The sequence below is a fragment of the Podarcis melisellensis genome, assembly GCF_964234715.1.
Source record: "Podarcis melisellensis genome assembly, chromosome: 10".
NCBI classification, from domain to species: Eukaryota; Metazoa; Chordata; class Lepidosauria; order Squamata; family Lacertidae; genus Podarcis; species Podarcis melisellensis.
The window spans coordinates 13,637,159-13,660,565 of record NC_138542.1 but is presented as its reverse complement, the minus strand read 5'-3'; positions in this window follow the sequence as shown (position 1 = coordinate 13,660,565).

Below are 23,407 nucleotides of genomic sequence, written 5' to 3'. Positions count from 1 at the left end.
GAGAAAACAGACATTTGCATATTCACCAGATACCATTGGCCCATCGTCAACACTGACTGCTACCAGCTTTCCAGGGTTTCAGACAGGGTTAAATCCCAGCTCTACCTAGAGACACCAGGGATTGAACCTGGGAAACTAACAACAACAACAACAACAACAACAATAATTTTTAATTTATATCCCACCCTCCCCAGCCGAAGCCGGTCTCAGGGCGGCTAACAACAATAAAATAATACAACATTCTAAAATCATCAAACGATGCCTTATGAGGAACGGCTAAGGGAGCTGGGCATGTTTAGCCTGGAGAAGAGGAGGTTAAGGGGTGATATGATAGCCATGTTCAAATATATAAAAGGATGTCACATAGAGGAGGGAGAAAGGCTGTTTTCTGCTGCTCCAGAGAAGCGGACACGGAGCAATGGATCCAAACTACAAGAAAGAAGATTCCACCTAAACATTAGGAAGAACTTCCTGACAGTAAGAGCTGTTCGACAGTAGAATTTGCTGCCAAGGAGTGTGGTGGAGTCTCCTTCTTTGGAGGTCTTTAAGCAGAGGCTTGACAACCATATGTCAGGAGTGCTCTGATGGTGTTTCCTGCTTGGCAGGGGGTTGGACTTGATGGCCCTTGTGGTCTCTTCCAACTCTATGATTCTATGATTCTATGATTCATTTCATTATAAAATTAATTCAAATCAAATTAATGGCAACCATTGGGCTAGAGTTCTGTGAAGACTGCCAGAGGAGGGAGTCAGGCTGTGCCCTGGCCAAAGGCCTGGTGGAACAGCTCTGTCTTGCAGGCCCTGCGGAAAGATGTCAAGTCCCGCAGGGCCCTAGTCTCTTGTGACAGAGCATTCCACCAGATCAGAGCCACAGCCGAAAAAGCCCTGGCTCTGGTTGAGGCCAGCCTAACCTCTCTGTGGCCTGGGACCTCCAACTCTTCATGCAAACTATGTACTCTTCCACAGAGCTAAGCCATTTCCCCAAACAGATTTCCCATCCCTGGTCCAGATGCTCAAGAATTTCACTTAGAGAAGTGAAGACAGCTGGAGACAACCGGTGATTTAACCAGAGACCTTCTGCTTCCAAAACAGGTACCCTACCTCTGAGCAATCTTCCTTCCCTTAAGCTTGATGGGGACTTTATATGTAGAATTTATATATGAAATGGTCTCCATTCACAACCACCTGAGGACAATACCAGACATGACATTAAATATATATATTTGCATGTAATGCACAGGTTTCGAAAAATTCAAATTGTATCAGCTTCAGGGGGCAGTGATAATTAATAGGATTTGGACAAGTGTAGAAGGGGGATTAAATCATTTTCTCTCATGCTGTGGTCCTGAGGAAAACCTTCTCTTAGGAAGTTGTTTTTTTCCAGAAAGAAACGTGTTCATTTCAAAATATGGCAGATTAAAATAAAATAAAATCAGATACAGTTTTACATTTTACAGAGGGCATTTCCTTTTCTGGTGCTGAGTTATGCGTCTCTCTGGTTATCATGGAATCAGGGGTGATTTGTTTCTTTTATTCTTTTGACAGGGAAAGAATTGTTTGGATTATGAATATCAGCTGTGTGCTGACAAGTGAAAGACACTTCCAGCTTTCAGTGCCTGACTAAACTAAAATGGGATTGACCTTGAGAGAAGAAGATACCAAAATAGAAAGTTCAATACATTCTTTTCCACATGACACTTAAAAATTCAATAAATCCTCCCAACTGACAGGCACCTGTATGTCATCTTACTACATAAGTATTGTTCAAGTCCTTTCAGACACAGACATATTTCTTTGACTCATGTTTCTATATGACAAGACACATCATTACAAAATGCTATTGCAATCTTTCTTTCCTACATTCCTGCCTATGTACAGTACCTATTGACTATCCAAAGGAAGACTTGTAGTGGAGCATAAGGATTTGTAAGACCTGCTTTTTTTATCTTGTTGAAGTTATTTCTGCCGTTCCCTGTATCTGCATTGCATGTCTGGGATATCACTTGGATTGGTCATACCTTGCTTTTAGCAGGCCAGCTAAAATGGCTAGCCGGGTGTTTTCTAAACAGCAAGGAAAGAACCAGATCTTCCTTTCATCTTCTCAATGGATGATTTCAACTGGAGCTAAGATACCACCCTCAGCTAAGGATGTTGCAAGTGATATCTGTGGTACTAAGAAAACAACAGAAGCAAGCCTGGGAATAGTGGGAGAAACTGTAGTTTAGGAATGAGAATTGGAGACAGTGAAGTGAGGACACCAAAGGCATATTGAACTGCTGATTAGCCACTGGAGAGCCAGTGTGGTATAGTGGTTAAGAGCAATGGACTCGTAATCTGGTGAACTGGGTTCGATTTCCCGCTCCTCCACATGCAGCTGCTGGGTGACCTTGGACTAGTCAAACTTCTCTGAAGTCTCTCAGCCTAACTCACCTCACTGAGTGTTTGTTGTGGGGGAGGAAGGGAAAAGGAGAATGTTAGCCACTTTGAGACTCCTTAGGGTAGTGATAAAGCGGGATATCAAATCCAAACTACTACTACTACTACTACTACTACTACTACTACTACTACTCTTCTTCTTCTTCTTCTTCTTCTTCTTCTTCTTCTTCTTCTTCTTCTTCTTCTTCTTCTTCTTCTTCTCTATAGTGATCATCTATCAAACGGTGGAGTTGTTGCACTTGTATTAACAAATGTCACCGGTCTCCATTGTTTTCTCCTTCAAAGGAATCTAAGCCAGGCTGAGTGCTGTCCCTGAAACCTCTTATTTCTTGGGGGAGTAGGAAGTGCATGCCAGTAACATCAGAAATAGTACTTTTCATAAAGTAATGATAAGAATGGTGGTGATAATAATTTTATTATTTGTACCCTGCCCATCTAACTGGGCTGCACCCCTCCCCCATGCTCCACCCCAGGTGGTGATGGTGTATGTGTATGATCAGAGCCGTCTTTCCCATTGGGTTTACTGGCGTGTTGCGCCAGGGCGCTGTCCTGTCAGGGGCACCCCAGCGAGTGGGGGAACTGCGCGGCTTTGCCGGTGGCCTCCCTTTTCCCTCCTGCATGCCCGCAAGCTATGCCCCGTCAACCATATGGCCTCCACAGGAGTAGCACGATCCATGCAGAGGATTAGGATGGAAGCTGTGCCCCACCAACTATATGGCTGGCAGATGTGCAGCTTCCTTCCCAAGCCCCCGCGGGAGGAGAGCGATCCCCACAGAGGCATGGGAAAAGGTTGACAACTCTGGGAAACAGGGTTGGGGTGCCGGAGGGATCTTTGCACCATGGTGCCAGATATGCTTAGAATGGCCCTGTGTATGATGTATGTGTATAATGTATGGTGTATCAGTCCCCACTAAATTTGCTTGATTCTGCCAGCCTCAAAGTTGGGGAGCTCCAATGTTGGGGAGCATGATGTGCCTGTCCAAATAGCAGGAGTTACCACTGGTGGCATCCCCAGTACAAACAAGCTGCGTTGTCCCAGCCCAAGAGGCATTGGGGTGAAACCCGGCACCTCACAGGCTGGGGCTGATGCACAAAATCATGGTGTATCCCCAGACCACGATGTTTGGCTGGTGATATACAGTGGTACCTCGGGTTACAGACTCTTCAGTTTACAGACTCCGCTAACCCAGAAATAGTACCTTGGGTTAAGAGCTTTGCTTCAGGATGAGAACAGAAATCACACAGCGGCACAGCAATGGGAGGCCCCATTAGCTAAAGTGGTGCTTCAGGTTAAGAACAGTTTTAGGTTAAGAACGGACCTCCGGAACAAATTAAGTATGTAACCAGAGGTACCACTGTACTGCAGTGCTGAAAAGCTGATATGGGCCAGCCCTACTGGTGGGGTGGCTTGGGCATCAATAAATATAGCTCCTTTTACTGAATCAGTGGAATGTAATGAAAGCTTGAAGATCTAATGGACACATTTCAGCAGAGGCATGTTTCATTAAGAACAATTGTAACTAGCGCTCAGTGCTATTACACCTTGTACAGTTATTCACACCAATGCAAATTGTGGCATTTAACTCCTGGATTCCTTTTATGCAGTTAATTACCATTTCCCTGCTAAATAAAGGCAAACTCTGCTTGTCAAGTACTTTCAAATATGCTGAAACTATCACCCAGAACTGGATGTTCTTCTATATAAAGAACAGTTAATTCCTCTTTTTCTTAGAAATAATATCAAGCTCATATTGCGAGATCATTTTAATATAATCAGATTCTACTTTTATTAATTTTTTATTTGCATTATCTCTGAATGACTAAGCAAAAAAGTAGAAGTTATGTTTGAATCAGCTCTTTTCTCAATAACAAGGGTTTGGGGAATGTGAAAGAAATGGAGATGGCCTTTTTGAACTCACTTAAAGAGAACTTATAAGGAAACATAATATTTGGGTTAAAATATGCAAAGAACCATATCATCCAAGAAGTCAGAAACAATGGCAAATTAGTCAGTTTTCTTTAATATATGCATTTTGTGAGTTATGGTCACAAAGCTATGTGTTTTATGCATGTTTTGGGTTTGGAGAACTGCATCACAGAATTCTGAGAAGTGTGAATTTGGAAGATTGGTGGTGTTTTGGTTTTCATATTGTTTCAGGGAATGAAAATTGGGTAGAGTTGCATTAAAACGGTGAACCAAAACTAATTTGGTTGGTCCTGGTGAGTATTAACTACTTTCAATTTTAACCTGGGGATTGTCATTTGTCCAGTTTTAACTTTAACTTTAATTTATTTGAATTAACTTTTGGATGCATTTTAATTGATCGATTGCTTGTTTTTATGCATATTGTATTATTTATATGATGTTAGCTACGGCCAGGGAGGGCGGGGTACAAATAAAATTATCATCATCATCATCATCATTTCTCCAACATCCCTCCATACAACCTCAAACTTGCTCCTAGACATGGACAAATCGTTCAATCTACAGTGTGTTTCACTTTCCCATGTATTCACTTACAAGTTTGTTATGTCCCTCTTGCATCTTAATCTGTGATTTAAAATGTACCCATCACGTTTACATATGCCCCTCTCTGTGCCCTTGGCTGTGGCCTTAGAACACAATGTTAGGCATGTTTATCTGGAAGTAAGTCACACTGTGTTTAGCAGGGTATTGCCAGGCTCCAGGGAATCCGATCCCTCCCATGGCAGCAGCCAAGAAACAGAGAAACAATAAAAGTTCTTACCACGTGATTTATTAATATTCACAGAGAGAGAGATGAAGGAATGCCTTCTTCCCTAAATAATAGTGTTGCTCCAAGTAAAGTCCCCACCCACCTACGTCTCTCCTATTCTATGTGACTCCTATGTTGGCTAATCTGTGCTTTCTGCCTTTGAGCCCTCTGTTCTAATACCCTCAATGTCCATCTGGTCCTGGGAGAAGGGGGGCCAGGAATGCTTTCCAAAGACACTGAGTCTGTCAGCTGTCTCTCCCCTGATGCTTCTTCTTCTTCCTGCTGTTTCTCTTCCAATATTTCCCAGCTTCTTCTCACTGCAGCCTCTGAACTATGGGTAGGCAAACTAAGGCCCAGGGGCCGGATCCGGCCCAATCGCCTTCTCAATCCGGCCCGTGGACGGTCCAGGAATCAGCGTGTTTTTACATGAGTAGAGTGTGTCCTTTTATTTAAAATGCATCTCTTGGTTATTTGTGGGACCTGCCTGGTGTTTTTACATGAGTAGTAGTAGAAGAAGAAGAGTTTGGATTTGATATCCCGCTTTATCAATACCCAAAGGAGTCTCAAAGCGGCTAACATTCTCCTTTCCCTTCTGCCCCCCACAACAAACACTCCAAAAAAATATAGTCCGACCCCCCACGGGGTCTGAGGGACAGTGGACTGTCTGAAAATGTTTGTTGACTCATGCTCTGAACCATGCCCTTCTGCAAACCACTGTTCTAAATCTATACTGTCCTCCTGTTCTTGGGAAGGTTCAGGAGAAGGGAGCGGGGGCAGGGGTGGTCCCCATCATTCTTCTGTTCGGAATTCCATTCCACCCACACTGCAGATATGTGGGACTGTTACATGTCACATGTCTGTTTACTTTCCAGCACAGATTGCTGGAGTCCGTGAGCGGAACTTCTGCTCTGTATTGCTTTTGTTATCTCTCTCCCCAAGAAGAACGACAAGGAGAGAGGCCATGTTTTTCTTTGTCCAGATTAATGTATAATAAATGCGTAGCTTAGTATCGTATCTACGCCTCGCACCTGATTCTGTTGTGTGATTACTCTGCAGAGTAATGTGTGCTCAAGCATGCACTGCAACTTGAGTCACAGACGCACATCAGAGGAGGATGACTGATGGATCTCCGCAGTGGTAAGGCTGAGAGGGGAGACACTCCGGCTGGGGCTGAGCCAGCTGGCTTTTCACACACACCCCAAGTGTCCAGTCTTAGGAAAATGCCATGAGAAGGAAGTGTGGGTCTAAAGGGGACACAATGCAGTGAGGAAGGAAAGAGGGAGGCTAATAAAACACACAGAGAACACATAATGCGCACTCATGCATGTATGCTCAAAACTAAGCCCCAACGAAGACAATGAGACTTATTCATGATTCATAAGCTCACAGCCTTACAAGGCATATATATACTGTTTTCCTTTCAAAAACATGTATTTTGATTTCCTGTTTTAGTCGAGAACAGTGTAGGGAGCTTGGAAAGCATGAAAACGGGGATAAATAAATTCCAATCTGTATATTAGTGCCAAAGGCATGGATCAGGTCTCTTCGTATCAGAATCGACAAAGGCTGAACTTCTCAAGCATACTTAACTCGCTCCATAACTCAAATGTTGAGTTGCCACATGAAAAAATGTAATGGTAATGAAAAGATGTTACTGCATTTGAAGAATGTGTTTGCAGGCACTGAGCAAGTACAGTAAGTTCTCATTGTAAGTGTAAGAGGATCACATGCTGAAGGATTATCTTGTGTGGTGATACTCAGTGACATAAAGTAACATAAGTGGATTTTCAGCAAGTCTTCAGAAGCGTATCGGGATTCCTTTAGGCCTCGATTATACTTCCCATACAAGTACTTCAACTAAAGGCCATCAATTCATCTTCCATGCAGATACAGATTTAATGCGATGTGACTAGTTAATTATTTTGTTTATATTGATATTATTCATTTATTTTGCGACAGTCAGCCTGATACCCAGAAAGTGGCAGTTTGTAAGCAGCCTTTACAAATCATTTTCTATCGAAAGGGCATTTTCACGAGGTACAGTGGTACCTCGGGTTAAGTGCTTAATTCGTTCTGGAGGTTCGTTCTTAACCTGAAACTTTTCTTAACCTGAGGTACCACTTTAGATAATGGGGCCTCCCGCTGCCACCGTGCCGCCACTGCACGATTTCTGTTCTCATCTTGAAGCAAAGTTCTTAATCAGAAGTACTATTTCTGAGTTAGCGGAGTCTGTAACCTGAAGCGTCTGTAACCTGAAGCGTATGTAACCTGAGGTACCACTGTGGTTGCTATCCACCAACAACTGACCACCAACAGAAGGAGTCTGTTAGTGGAACAGAGAAGCAGACAATTTTCTGTGATTCCTCCCTCTTCTCTACAGCTCTCTTGCCTTCTGAATATTCTCCAGAGGGTCCACTAACCCCTCTCAGCTTCTCTTAGCTGCCAGTGTGGTGTAGTGGTTAATAGCGGTAGACTCATAATCTGGGGAACCGGGTTCGCGTCTCTGCTCCTCCACATGCAGCTGCTGGGTGACCTTGGGCCAGTCACACTTCTCTGAAGTCTCTCAGCCCCACTCACCTCACAGAGTGTTTGTTGTGGGGGAGGAAGGGAAAGGAGAATGTTAGCCACTTTGAGACTCCTTTGGGTAGTGATAAAGCAGGATATCAAATCCAAACACTTCTTTTTCTTCTTCTTTTCTTCTTTGATAGGGTTACCCACCTCCACACCTCCCCTCAGAGAGTGGACATTTAATCTTATAACTGTTGTTGCATTTGCCTGGGTCCTCCAGGAATTTTATTTTACAACAAAAGAGAATGATAGAATCACAGAATAGTAGAGTTGGAAGGCACCCTCTCGGTCATCTAGTCCAACCCCCTGCGATGCAGAAATTTTAGGTAAAGCATCCATGACAGATGGCCATCCTACCTCTGCTTAAAAACCTCAAAGGAAGGAGAGTCCACCACCTCCCTAGGGAGTCTGTTCCACAGCTCTTACTGTCAGACAAACAAATACTATATTCGGAGGACAAGCAAGAGTCTAAACAAAAGCAGATGAAAAGCACTATCAGGGTTTTTCAACCAGATTTAATGTTACTCTGACATAACAGCTCCCTTTATTTACTAAAGCAAAATACATAATATTAGTAAAAATGCTAAAATTAAGTAAGCATTCAATTATCCTTTACTATTCTTGGAAAAACATCTGCTTCCTAAAAACAAAGTCTATTCAGTTAGTTAAGTGAATGTTGTCCTTAAGAAAAATACAAAACATTTTTAATTCTGCATAAGTTTAAATCACCATATGGGTAATAACAGGAGCTGCAATGTGGGGAAAAGCTGTGCATTGTTGTAGATGAAATAAATGCACAACATCGTAACAACTTAAGAAACAGAAGAATGATTATTTCCTCTTTTCTGCTTTTGGCAATGAATGCCTCTGATAGTTGACAGGAGTTGAAAGAATCTGTATTTTGAAAAGAAGTCTTCTGTAAGTTTGTTGTACAGGGCCCAGGATAAGAAGAAATCATCACTTAAATATAAGGGAATGCACAGCCAATGACTGCAAACTGAGCAGAGTTACAGACTTAAGCTTGGAGATCAGGATTTATACCAATCTTTTGATAAACCCTGAACTTCTTGTCACTACTGTTGGTGGGAGCTCTCAGCAGCCAGCTAAACTGAGGTCCGCATCTATATGTGCTTTAGATAGCATCTTGTTCCATTGGTCAGTCTACTGAGATTTAAGTGTAAGCATTTGTGTTAATTAGCTGGGTAAATTAGTGTTTGTTGTCTTCTTACCTCCTGAGTTATTTTAATCTGTGTAATTATTAGGAGTTGTTCTCTCTTGTAGTATGATTTTATGAAATTTGGTCTGGTCTGAGTTCCTGAACCCAGTGTGAGAGTCAGTGTGAGAGTCAGAGGGTCAGTGTGAGAGTCCTGAACCCAGAGAGCCACTGTGGTGTAGTGGTTAAGAGCGGTAGACTCGTAATCTGGTGAACCAGGTTTGCGTCTCTGCTCCTCCACATGCAGCTGCTGGGTGACCTTGGGCCAGTCACACTTCTTTGAAGTCTCTTAACCCCACTCACCTCACAGAGTATTTGTTGTGAGAGAGGAAGGGAAAGGAGAATGTTAGCCGCTTTGAGTCTCCTTCGGGTAGTGATAAAGTGGGATATCAAATCAAATCCAAACCCTTTAATTTTATCCACGTTTTGTGTCGTCCACCACAGCATGTTAGCAAGAGAAAGAGCAGACTTAGGGGTGACTTAGAAAACTTCCCCAATACCATCACACAATGTTATGATGTCATAAGATGTAGAAGTCTCAGAAAGCCATTTCAGAAGAGGAGGTGAGGGCAAGCACAGCCCCACAAAAACACAGAGGGCTAATAGTCTCTCTGTGCCCATAATATCTGAGAATCAATTTCAGCACGCAAAGTACAATCCTAACATTCCACATTATTTGCCGAAGGTAGAATGTACACAGCTTTAACTATTTTGAAGTAAGTGAATCTGGATGTGAGAAGAAGAGGAAAGAAACCCTTTGCAAGCAAAGACTGCCCACCACCAACTAGCAACAGCTTATTGTGGTCCCTCCGCCTCCCTGACATGATCACCTTGGCAATGCCTCCCCCGGTGGGATTGGGCAACTGGCTGAGGTAGGCGGAGACCTCCAAGTATCCCACCAGGGGAAGGCAAAGCCAAGCCTGTGCTAAAGGTGCCGCATAGGGTCCCAGGGGCTGCCCACAACCACACATTTAATGTGGGGAGCGGTCATTGCCAGGGAACGTGGGAAGGGAAATAAAGATGCTGACAACATTATGGAAATAAAATTAGGCCACAACTTTATTACACTTCCGAATATAGGAAGACCTTGGCTTAGGCCATGGGCGTGTATCCCTCCCAGCCCCCCAGCCAGGGAAACTGGGGCACATCAGGGTAAATGGGATTTGGGGGTGCACTGTGAGATGTCTGTGTAGCAGGCAGCCCAGTCCATATCGCCACACGCAGGGTAGTTCACTGACGACCTTTCAGTGTATGGCCAGTGACACCCATATAATAACCCCTTTAAGAGGGGAGGGGGCTGGAATCGCCATTACAGGGGGGTGAGTCACCACTTCACACCCCTCCCCCCATTATAGGGAAGAAAAGCTTAAAGGATTCCACCCAAGGCCATAACCGCCAAAGTTGTGACGAATTGCTACGGGGAAGACAAAACCTGCCAATGCAGGAAAATTTATTCCCGGTCCTTCAACAGCAACCAGTCAAAGACCGTAGCAGCGTCTGCTAAACAGGAAAAAAAAGTTAACCTGTAGACAAGAAACATTAACAAAGGGAGAGTAGGGAGGGTGAATCTCCAGAGTCGTCTGCCTGGTTAATACCAGCTCCTTCCCCTATTTATAATGAGTCTGGCCCCACTTCCCAGGAAATGAAACTTAAAGCTGAGGCTGGGCATGAACCACTGAATAATACACTGAGAAGCAGGCCAGCCCCCTTCTACTAGCAAGTTCCCTGGGAACTGTAGCACTGCACGTGATCCCACAAAAGACACCCACAGATAGTGTGAGTGTTCATTGTAAGCAGAACATGCCACTTACAATATATTGACGCATTTCTAGATAAAGTCAATTTGCCTCTGCCTTCCGAGAGGAATCAGCAGAAAAACATAATGTCCTAGTCTTAGCAATAGATTAATAAACTAATTTGAACCCTACATCTGGGAAGGCACCCAGCCCTGACAGTTTCAGGGCAGAGGTTAATAAACATATGATTAGGATGTCTCTCAGAAAATCCTAACACTTCATTTTGGAAAGGCTAACCATTTTAAGTCATCAAGCACAGCCACTGTAAAGTAATTCTTAAAACAACAACATAGCAGCCTTTGTCCTTCAAGAGTTTAATATGTCTATTATTCATTTTTTAAAGTGCTATTGGTATTGAACTGGGAGCGAGATCTGATACAATATTTTATAAACTGTTATTGAGGCTGGCTTTACTCTGATCAAAGCAACTTCATCCTGAAAAGCAGTTCACATGCAAACCTTTCTAATTAAAATCCATTTGGCTGTTGGAATCGCCTTTGCATTTGGTATTCAGATGCCAAAGGTGTTTGATACCATTAGTGAGGCTAATTAGTTACAAAATGGCTGAATCTGGCTCAGCGTCCTCACTTAGAAATCCTGCTCCTGGAGAGCTATTGGCATTAAAATAATAATAATAATAATTGCAAGTTGGTATCATTGTTCCAAAATGTAATGGTTATATAACACATAGGAATGTTTCATGAATTATAGCAGGAAAAAAACATTCATATATGTGCATCCTCAAGAACCTGCTTTTTAGAAGAGGGATGGGGAATTTGAAATTCTTTTGTGTGATCAACAACGCTAAATATTGTTTAAAACTCATTTATCTCTCAGCATCCCTCCAGTTGAATCTTTCAAAGAATTTTGAAGAAATTCAAGATGTAATTTCTTAGGCAAATTGTGAATACCCCATTCACAACAATGCAAGTGATACTGGAAAATTCATTTCTGTAACGAGCGAAGAACCTTTCGTCTAAGAATCTTTCCCTTCCTAACAAAACAAAAACATACCAGTTTTAACAAGGAGAAATAGCAGAGATGAGTACAACACAGAAGTTAACTGAAAAGCGAACATACTTGAACCTCATTCTCACTGTTTTCAGACCTTGTATTAAACTGCCACTTCAGTGTCACCTCTGTCATTGTTTAAAATCCCCACTTACCCCTCTAAGTGTATTTCCACCTCTGCTTTACTCAAACTTCTGCCTCTGATTTAAATGACCACTTTTCCCCCTTTCAGTTTTCCTCTTTTCTCACTGGATTCGAACCATTTCCCTCTTTCATTCCTCAGCTGCCTCCTGTGAGAGAAATTAAGTACGCAGATCCCTCAAATATTCCACGGTACTTTACTCAAACTTCTGCCATTGTTTTAAACCACCACTTCCCTTCTCACTCTCAGGCCATTGCTGTTGTGCAGCCTGCCTTCATTTTTGCTTCAGTACTGCACCCTGACTTTATACAAATCCAAGATTGTGATATGGCCCTACAAATACTCCAATGTGAAGTCATTCTTACATTTTTATTATATAGAAAGATATACGGAGGATACTCTCCCCAAACATCAAGGTAGTTATGATTACTAGTAGATGTCATGAGGCTCGGTAGAATATATATTCTGTGTCAAAGGTAACCATGTTGGTTGTACATCACTTTCAAAAAGTGCATGTCACCAAAATGAATTTAGGAACAAGGAACTTTGTTTATAACATTTGTGCTAGTTATGATAAAGGGAACCAGTTTTTGTACGGCCAGAAACTCTGCAAACCTTATGCTGCCTTAACCATCACTGGTAGCTTAGTTAAATGTCTGTCTATATAAAGCACAGAGAAGAAAATAAACTGATAGCCTATAATCGAAATTGCAAAATTTCTGTGGTTGCAGAAACTGAAGCAATATCCTTAAATGTCAAGAGTGACAGGAAAGATTATTCTAAAGTTGTTATAGAGAGAAGAGACTTATAGAAGAATGGATAAATGGAGTTGAATTTTGAGCAGGATCCTATAACAAATAGGGCTCTTTTGAGATAAAAACCGATGGCTCACAAAGATATGCAGTTTTGAATATATCTGGCTTCAGAATTCTCATCATCAGCTGAAAACAAATGAGAAATCATCAAAGTAAATAAACAATTTGGGACTATATTACTTTAGCCTTCATTCCTAAAAAAGAAATGTAGAATCGTGGTTCTCAGATTGTAAAGAGAAACATTGTCAAAACTGTTATTTGGGAGTAAGTTTACTTCTGAATAAATGTGCATACCACTGTAAGGTAAAAGGTAAAAGCAAAGGACCCCTGGATGGTTAAGTCCAGACAAAGGCTACGATGGGGTACGGCACTCATCTCACTTTTCGGGCCAAGGGAGCCAGTGTTTGCCCACAGACAGCTTTCCAGGTCATGAGGCCAGCATGTCTAAACCACTTCTGGTGCACAGAGGACCATGACAAATGCCAGAGTGCACGGAAACACTGTTTTCCTTCCTGTTGCAGCGATACCTATTTATCTACTTGCATGGGTATGCTTTTGAACTGCTAGGTTGGCAGAAGCTCACAGATTCAAACCACTGACCTTCTGATCAGCAAGCCCAAGAGGCTCAGTGGTTTAGACTACAATACCACCCGTGTCCCTTCATAGCACTGTACTGTATGTTAACTATACAGTTAATCTGCAATGCATTTTGGAATTTTTTTAATTCTTTATGTATTTGGACTCCTTTTGAGATATTGTAACCAATTTTTGACTAATTGTTCCTGAGATCAGCAAGTAGGTTTTCATGTATGCTTGCGTAGCATTTTGAATCAAGATGGCAGACTGAGCCTTTGGCTACCTCTTAAGATATTGTAACCAAATTTTAATGTTCGTATAGTTAAAGCTATGGTTTTCCCAGTAGTGATGTATGGAAGTGAGAGCTGGACCATAAAGAAGGCTGATCGCTGAAGAATTGATGCTTTTGAATTATGGTGATGGAGGAGACTCTTGAGAGTCCCATGGACTGCAAGAAGATCAAACCTCTCCATACTGAAGGAAATCAACCCTGAGTGCTCACTGGAAGGACAGATTGTGAAGCTGAGGCTCCAGTACTTTGGCCACCTCATGAGAAGAGAAGACTCCCTGGAGAAGACCCTGATATTGGGAAAGATGGAGGGCACAAGGAGAAGGGGGCGACAGAGGACGAGATGGTTGGATAGTGTGTTCGAGGTTACCAGCATGAGTTTGACCAAACTGCGGGAGGCAGTGGAGGACAGAGGTGCCTGGCGTTCTCTGGTCCATGGGGTCACGAAGAGTCGGATACGACTAAACAACAACAAACCAAATTTTGGGTGGTGGTTCCCGAGATTAAACAGTAGGGTTTAGTCTATGTTTGGATACAGTTAGATGCCATTTTGAATCAAGATGGTGGACTGCATCTTTAAAAAATGCACTTTCTTTTTGTTTTCTCAGTTTTCCCAAGCAATGCTAGGGAAACAAAGTTCCTAGAACTTTACAAGTGCCTGACATTTAGCAACTGCACAGCAAAAGATATACCTAAGCCTCTTTGCAAAGCTTTCAGGTTCTGCATTTGGCATTTTTTTGTGGGTGTGGGTGTGTAGCAGTATTTTCAGAAATAACCTATAGGGTCTACCTGGTCTCAGATGAGACCACAAAAGGAAAGAGTTGCATCGAATGAAGAGCAGAAGCAGGAAAAAGGTGCACCAAAAAGGAGGGGTAAACAGCAACTCTTTAGGACTCCTTTTGCTTGGTACCCAAATAACTCATTCATTCAGAGCTCTGAATTTGCTCATTGGCAGAGTAAGGCAGAAACAGCCAGCTTATCATGGCTTAGAAAGCTGCTTGCCTATTTTACTTCATAACTTAAGAGACTTACTTAAAAGAAAAAGAAAGTTCAGAGTCTGGATCCCCTTGTATACATGGACCCTGGTGAAATTATTTTAGCCTTATAATCCAAATTTTGAGATAAACCTTGAGGTTATTACTTTAGTCAGTGGTGTAGTGGCGGGGGGCACAGGGGTAGTTGCCCTGGGTGCAAAATTGTTAGGGGTCCAAAATTTCAACACCTGGTGCTGCCTTAGTACAGCTGCACATTCCTGTCGCTGGGCTCCATTGAAAATGGCTTCTCCATATGAACCAGGAAGTGACTTCTCTAGACAACAGAATGGCTTTTCTTTTCTTTTCTCTGTGTCTGTGATCTCCTGGATAATGTAGATGCTGTTAGGCAGTTGAATGTACATGCGTACTCCATCTATTTCCACGCAGCCCTGAGGACTGGCAATATGTGCTACACCACTAACTCTAGCACAATATATACAAGGAATAAAAGGGAATACACACTGATACGGAAGGGGGGGTGTCTTCTTCACCTTCTTCTTCGCTACAATATATCCATTTATTTCCAATTATCAATGTCAAAAGGGACTAAAATCTATAAAATTCATAGAAAATCAACGTGCCAATTTGCTCAATTTCTCTAGCACTCCATGACACCTCCCCTGTCCTCCATAATCCCTCAAGCAAGGTGTCAAGACCCTAATCCTATCAAATCACTCTGCCAAGCCTTTCCTCCAGCCAGTACATGGACCATTGTCTTCTCATCACCGGTACTCAGGATGTGCTTATCTGCGCATATCTCCAGCTCTGCATATTCCCCCCTCCCTCCTCCATATGTTAATCCTGTGTAACCCAACCTCTTCTTAATGTATTCATGATGTAACTGGGATGTGTTTTGCACTGTATTCTGGGGCATACAGAGCACTTACAAAAGTTCATGTCACCCCTTTCTTGCTGTTCAATCTCACCTTGAACCTGTTGCGCAATAAACTTCGATCTTCTGCAGCTTGCTCCTGTCTCCGGCTGAGCTCATTTTCCTCCGCAGGGACCCGCGACCTTAGTCTGACGAGCTGGGTGGCAGAGCAGCCTCGCACCCAGATTTTACCGTAACAACACACACACACATTTAACAATATTTCTTATGAGACTTTTGCACATTTCAACTTGAGCCATGGAAAACCTTACTCCAGGTCATCAGTTGAGCTATTCTTTTGGTGTCTTCCTGCCTTTCACCAGCACTGGATGCCAAAACTGGTGAAGAAACTTTCCATTAAGTGGGCAAAGTTAGTGAGAATCGAGACTAGATTTCCTACCAAATTTCACTAAATGCAAAATTAGGTGCTTCTTGGAAGAAGCAATGAGCAATTATTGGGGAAGCCAACGGCATGTTGAAAAGGTGCTGAAATTTCACAGAGGGTTCTGTACATGTTGACAGTGAGGAAAGGCAGAAGCAGAACTTAGAAAGCACGACAGCTTCCACTACTTGTCAGCATTGGATGAACCAGCTCTAATTAGGAGAAACTTTGAGGACCTACAAACAACAGCAAGAAGACCCTAAGCTGAGCCAATAAATCATCATAATGTAGATTTCAAGTTTAATCAGATTCCTGAGAAGAAAACAGTGCAGACTAGCAAAATAATTTGATATTAAATAGGGCAAGCTTACAAAGATGACTTGGAAAATGAAGAAGAATATTGGAAGATGTTCGGTAAACCATTTAAATGTGAAGTATTTAAAATATTCTAGAGCAGATAAGTGTGATGCATACGTTAATGGCAACTAAGTATCAACTTAATGGAAATAAACATACTCTAGAATTAATAGTCAGATTCATTTTGCAGATCTATCACTTAAAAAAAGAAAAGAAAACTATGAATTGCAGAGCCCTGCAGAGGAATATACAGAAATGCTTTATAAAAAAGACAAAAAGGGGTATTAAAAATGCAGAGAAATGAAATAGATAGCCAAGAAGAATGAAGAAAAATTGTAAAACAGATAAAAGGGATATTAGAATGGAAAGAGAAAATTGAAATAGATATTTGTATCAAGAGATACTAACCACATCTCTAAAAGGTTTTGAACACTGCAGAAGTAAGAGATCACTGAAGGATGAAGCTGAAAATTTTCAAGATGGAATAAGTAATGGAGTTTAGAAAAAAGAAAAGGGAAAGAGCTAAACCATTCAATTAACTTTTCTTCTCTATGCTGCACAGTATTTATGAGGGAACAATGAAATCATGTCATCTAGTATTAGCTGGGTGTATGGGGTCTTGAAGGTTTTCAAAATCTATGAAGAAGAAATATTGTATTTGGACAATCGACTCGGCGCAAAGTCCTGAGGATGAAAGATAAATAATTTCAGGATGCAAGTACTAAGCCTTACCTATAACAATGGATATAGCTTTAAAATGGCTCAGTGCAGAGTAGCTAAGTGCTGACATACAAAGTGGGCAGCCCAATATTTAGGCTGGTCTTCCCCAGTCTGGTGCCTCAGCCAAATGTTAGGGGTGATGGGGGTCTAAAACATCTGGGGAGGTGGTGTCTAAAGTGGTGTCTAAAGTGGTGTCTCAGGTTAAGAACAGTTTCAGGTTAAGTACGGACCTCCGGAACGAATTAAGTACTTAACCCAAGGTACCACTGTACTAATTGCCAGGAAAGGTCACAGAAAAAAATAAGGGGATTCTAGCAAGTGCCGAAATGCATGATGCATAGTTAGAAGAGTTCCACAACCCACACTATTTTGTTGTTGTTTAGTTGTTTAGTCATGTCCGACTCTTTGTGACCCCATGGACCAGAGCGCGCCAGGCACTCCTGTCTTCCACTGCCTCCTGCAGTTTGGTCAAACTCATGTTGGTAGCTTCGAGAACACTGTCCAACCATCTCGTCCTCTGTTGTCCCCTTCTCCTTGTACCCTCATTCTTTCCCAACATCAGAGTCTTTTCCAGGAAGTCTTCTCTTCTCATGAGGTGGCCAAAGTATTGGAGCCTCAGCGTCAGGACCTGTCCTGGTCTGGGCTGAATAGTCTCTCCCCTGGTATCTACAAAAACAACACAAATATTTGAAGGGAGTTATCCATTCCTCATAGAAGCTTCCATGAAGTCTGGAACCCTAATTTCAGATCACACAGAAGCACCATTTTCTGAAATCAGCAGATCAATCAAAGCAAGCAATATGTCCTGATGACATTTTCTCTTCTGTTCCTCGCATATGAAGTCCGGAAAATCATGGGGAAACTATCCCTGAGAAATTTTAATGCTCATTAGTGGGATTTGTAATTTAGGTTCTACATTGCAGGACCAGTTTTGCTTTTTTCTTATTCTCCAACCCAAATGCCTCTGTTGCCAGTCAGGTTGAAAAAACCTGGATTCTAAATATCAACGTATCACAATGTTGGTGAATGAGCTTTAGTACTGCTACCAAGTCCAACAAAACTCATCTCCCTTCTCCATCACAGACCTTTTAATTTTTCTGCAGATCTGGCTTTCTTTTCATCCTCAAGTGATTCAAATGTAGGGTTGCTTCTTGCACTTAAAGCTACACTAGCACTTGTCCTCTGATCTGCATTGCATAGATTGGAAATATTGCGTGAATCATCTCTTTCATGAGAGTCAATTTGCATTCTTCCACTGTTCTTCATAGAAGAATGAAAACTCACACATATAGATCAAACTCAAAATGCTTCTCTTTCCCCTGGGCTTCTTCTTTTGCTTCATTTTATAGCTGTAAAATAAGCCACAGTTTTCATGGCCTAGTTAGTATATTGCAACCTGGATAAAAGGTATTATGTTTGCTGTATACCCTGTGGATTTCCCCCGAAACTACAACTAATCCAGAATGCGGCAGCTAGACTGGTGACTGGCCGCCGAGACCACATAACACCGTTTCTGAAAGACCTACATTGGCTCCCAGCACGTTTCCAAGCACAATTCAAAGTGTTGGTGCTGACCTTTAAAGCCCTAAATGGCCTCGGCCCAGTATACCTGAAGGAGCATCTCCACCCCCATTGTTCTACCTGGACACTGAGGTCCAGTGCTGAGGGTCTCCTGGCGGTTCCCTCACTGCAAGAAGCCAAGTTACAGGGAACCAGGCAGAGGGCCTTCTTGGTAGTGGCACCCACCCTGTGGAACACCCTCCCACCAGATGTCAAAAAGAACATCAACTACCAGACTTTTAGAAGACATCTGAAGGCAGCCCTCTTTAGGGAAGCTTTTAATGTTTGATGCATTGCTGTATTTTAATATTTTGTTGGAAGCTGCCCAGAGTGGCTGGGGAAGCCCAGCCAGATGGGTGGGGTATAAATTATTATTATTATTATTATTATTATTATTATTATTATTATTATTATTATTACTTTTCACAGCTATCAAGGTTTGTGTGCATGCCAAAGGTTGTGTGCTTGCCCTGGGAGCATGTGCTGATAACATAGGGTTGTGTGCAAACTTGTATGCCCATGGATGCATGCACAGGATGGAAATATCTTGCCATACTAAAAAATATGAAGTTCTCACTTTTTTAAGCATCCTTTGTAGCAGGGATAATTCCGTTCATTTCCATTTCTACATTCACAATGGAAGAACACGGAGCTCACTGTAGAGTTTCTCAATTGCTGTTAGTAGTATCCCATCTCAGGGTCCCACCACAGTGCCAAGCCAGCATCTTATAGATTTATTTATAATTTTATCATATGTTGATTTCTCCTAAAATCTTTCTCAAACTGGCTTGCATAAAATGTGGTGTACTTGCACTCACAGCAATGACAGAAGGAAATAAAAGGTGTCAGTTCACATTTAGACACCTTTACAATGCTGTTGGGTAATTGAGAAACCCAGTGTTCAATACATCCCTGTGTTTAGGTCTCTCATATGTTGATATCTGCTATTTAATTAGCTTAGAAGCTGTGTCCCACAATGTATATAGGGAACAAAAACATTCTAACTGTATAATTCTGATTAATAAAATAACAATATATAAGCCATTATGAGAGAGAATCATTCAGTAGAGATTTATAGAGGGAGAAATGGTTACAATTTTTGTTGTATTGACATCAGTACAAACAAATGAAACAGTTATTATGAATACATAATGGAACTGGAAGAAATATGACAAATTCACTTAGAATCATAGAACTGTGGATTTGGAAGATTCCATGAGGGTTCTCTAGTACAACCCCCTGCAATGCAGGAAGATTTGGTTCAGAAAGATACCATTGTCAATACCACTGGAAGCCACTGGGAGATTCAGTACAATTTATAAGCTCAAACTAATAGTTCTGTTGTTTTTGTCCATGGAGTTTTCTTGGCAGGGATACTGGAGTGGCATTCTGGTTCCTGCTCCAGGTGGATCACATTTAGTCGAAACTCTCTGCTATGACCTGTCTATGACCTTGGGTGGCCCTGCACGGCATAGAAGAAATATCAACAACCTCACATAACACAACTTTGATGGCAGAAAATGAGGATGAATTAAATAACCTCTTTATGAGGGTGAAAGAGGAGAGCGCAAAATATGGTCTGAAGCTCAGCATCAAAAAAACTAAGATCATGGCCACTGGTCCCATCACCTCCTGGCAAATGGAAGGGGAAGAAAAGGAGGCAGTGAGAGATTTTACTTTCTTGGGCTTCGTGATCACTGCAGATGGTGCCAGCAGTCACAAAATTAAAAGACACCTGCTTCTTGGGAGAAAGGCAATGGCAAACCTAGACAGCATCTTAAAAAGCAGAGACCTCACCTTGCCAACAAATGTCCACATTGTTAAAGCTATGGTTTTCCCAGTAGTGATGTATGGAAGTGATAGCTGGACCATGAAGAAGGCTGATGGCAAAAGAATTGATGCTTTTGAATTATGGTGTTGGAGGAGACTCTTGAGAGTCTCATGGACTGCAAGAAGATCAAACCTATCTATTCTGAAGGAAATCAGCCCTGAGTGCTCACTGGAAGGACAGATCCTGAAGGTGAGGCTCCAATACTTTGGCCACCTCATGAGAAGACTCCCTGGAAAAGACCCTGATGTTGGGAAAGATTGAGGGCACAAGGAGAAGGGGATGACAGAGGATGAGATGGTTGGGCAGTGTTCTCGAAGCTACCAGCATGAGTTTGACCAAACTGCGCGAGGCAGTGAAAGAGCCTGGCGTGCTCTGGTCTATGGGGTCACGAAGAGTCGGACACGACTAAACAACAACAACAACACCAGTTCTGCTTCAAACCCCATCTGTAAACCATACATAAGGAACTAAATAAGCAAATTTACCCATAAGTGCCTGAGTTGTCTGCTTGAGGACTTGTTCCAAAATAGTACAGGCCTGTAACTGACAAAGGCAACAGAATCCAAAGGTGGTTTCTTAAGCAGATTGCTTACCAGTTCCTCCTCCAAGTCTGAAGGCAGATGTCTCCCAAACATGCATTAATCACCATGCTGACAGGGCATGCTATTTGCAAAGAAGGACAAGGACTGAGCCATAACTCAGCCTTCTCCCCGCACTTTGTTAGCATTATGAAGCAAAATCAGCTGAAGGTTATCCAAGTCACTATGAGTAGCAGAGGCCAAGGAGACTTTGGGTCATGAAGCAACTGTGCCATCTAAGTAGTAGCAGATGCAAAGGACTTCTGTTTCACAAGCTTTGCAAATGGCTCTCACAAAGCTACAAGTTCACCAGCATGGACTGTACAAATCCCTTAATTTGGAATCACTCCACTGGATTGCAATGTGCCGGCACAATGTTGGCAGAGAAGTCTGTCTTGTTTGCCACCGACACCATTTGCAGCGTACATCTTCAAATGGGGGCCCAACTGCCAATCAGATTAATTGGAAATAAGCCACCATCTGCACTCTAGGCATTGTCCTGTTGGAAGACAGGGAACCACCTGAAGCTGAGCCCATTAAAGATGAAGTCAGGAAGCAAGCGTGCCAATTGCCTGTGTCAGCTCTCTGTTCTAAACATTACCGACGATTTTTGGGCCAGAAAAAGTTCCAAATCAACTGAGAAATCTCAAAGGGAAGCCTAGAAACTTATTAAATTTGGCAGCCATCAGAGGAGATAATCCAAACAAGTTCCCTGCATTGCAAAAGCTCCAAAGCTCCATGATTCCAGCCCTAAACTAGCTCTCAGGGTGGGGTGCATTTTTGGCATGAAGGTATATCTTTTGCACAAATACAAGTGGGATACTGTTCTTTCTTATATGGTGAGCCCAAATTACAGGGCCAGTGACCATATATGTATGGTAGTCACCAAAAATTACAACAACACCAGGCTTGCAGCCATGCTCCACCCACATGAAGATGCCGTCACACAAAGGCTATGTACATGGCTCCTGTGACATCCTGATAATGGCTTGCTGCAGCCTCAGTCCCCTTTCATCCATAAAAAGTCCACACGTAGTCACCAATAGGAGTCTATAGGGTGGTGGCTTGGTTCATGACTTGGTGGCAATCACCAGGAGGTTGCTGACTGCATATATGAGCACTTACACATGAGCACTGTTAATATTTCCACAGCCATAATACTAGTATATCCAACTTGAATGCCAAGAGCTGGGCTTGCTACCCTTATGCAAAGAGGAAATATCATTAAACTCATCCCTCCACATCAGACCATGCATTCTCTAGCAGTTCTGTGTAATTCCCTGGGAAAGCTTTTCAGAGGCTTCAGAATGGATAACAGAGTTCTGAAAGCACAGCAGCCAAACATACCTGAATATGGTCTCAAAATTCCACTTGCATATACAGCTTTGGGGAGCAACCCAATCCATTTCAGAACCACATTATGCCTTTCTAATTATACTTGCTATTTAGGAACAAATTAGATGTATTTGTTTACCCTCTTTCATTATATTGGGAAACTTTTCTTTTCTCCTCACTGAAACGGATGAAATTTGCAGGCATAGCAGCTACCCCTCTAGTGGGGTAGGAGAGCTGAAAATAATACCAATACATTTCACATCTGGCAACCAATGTGCCCCTTTGGTTTCAGATAGTACATGGGTAAGGTAAAGATAAAGAAACCCCTGACCATTAGATCCAGTCGTGACCGACTCTGGGGTTGCGGCACTCATCTCGCTTTATTGGCCGAGGGAGCTGGCGTACAGCTTCCAGGTCATGTGGCCAGCATGACTAAGCCACTTCTGGAGAGCCAGGGAAGCGCACAGAAACGCCGTTTACCTTCCCACCGGAGTGGTACCTATTTATCTACTTGCACTTTGACGTGCTTTCGAACTGCTAGGTTGGCAGGAGCAGGGACCAAGCAACGGGAGCTCACCCTGTTGTGGGGATTCGAACCACCGACCTTCTGATCGGCAAGTACTAGGCTCTGTGGTTTAACCCACAGCGCCACCTGCGTCCCTTCAGTACATGGGTAGATGAGTCTAAAAAGCCCAGGACACAAATTTTCACAGCCCTTTAGTGACAATGCTTGCTCATTTACCAGAAGTAATGTATTTAGCATCAACTCTGGAAGTTTATACTTGATTCTGATTAAACTAAGCCTACTAGAGCAAAATATACATCGGGAGGCTCAGCTGGGTCAGAATTGAGTCCCTGATCTGACTTAACACATCTTGTTAATGGTGCAACCTGATTTGAAAATGTGTGGACCTCACCTGGATCCCTCTGATTCACCTTGTTATTGGGATACCAACAGAGATGGTGTACACCCCAATACAGTGGTACCTCGGGTTAAGTACTTAATTTGTTCTGGAGGTCCATTCTTAACCTGAAACTGTTCTTAACCTGAAGCACCACTTTAGCTAATGGGGCCTCCTGCTGCTGCCGTGCTGCCGGTGCCCGATTTCTGTTCTTATCCTGAAGCAAAGTTCTTAACCTGAAGCACTATTTCTAGGTT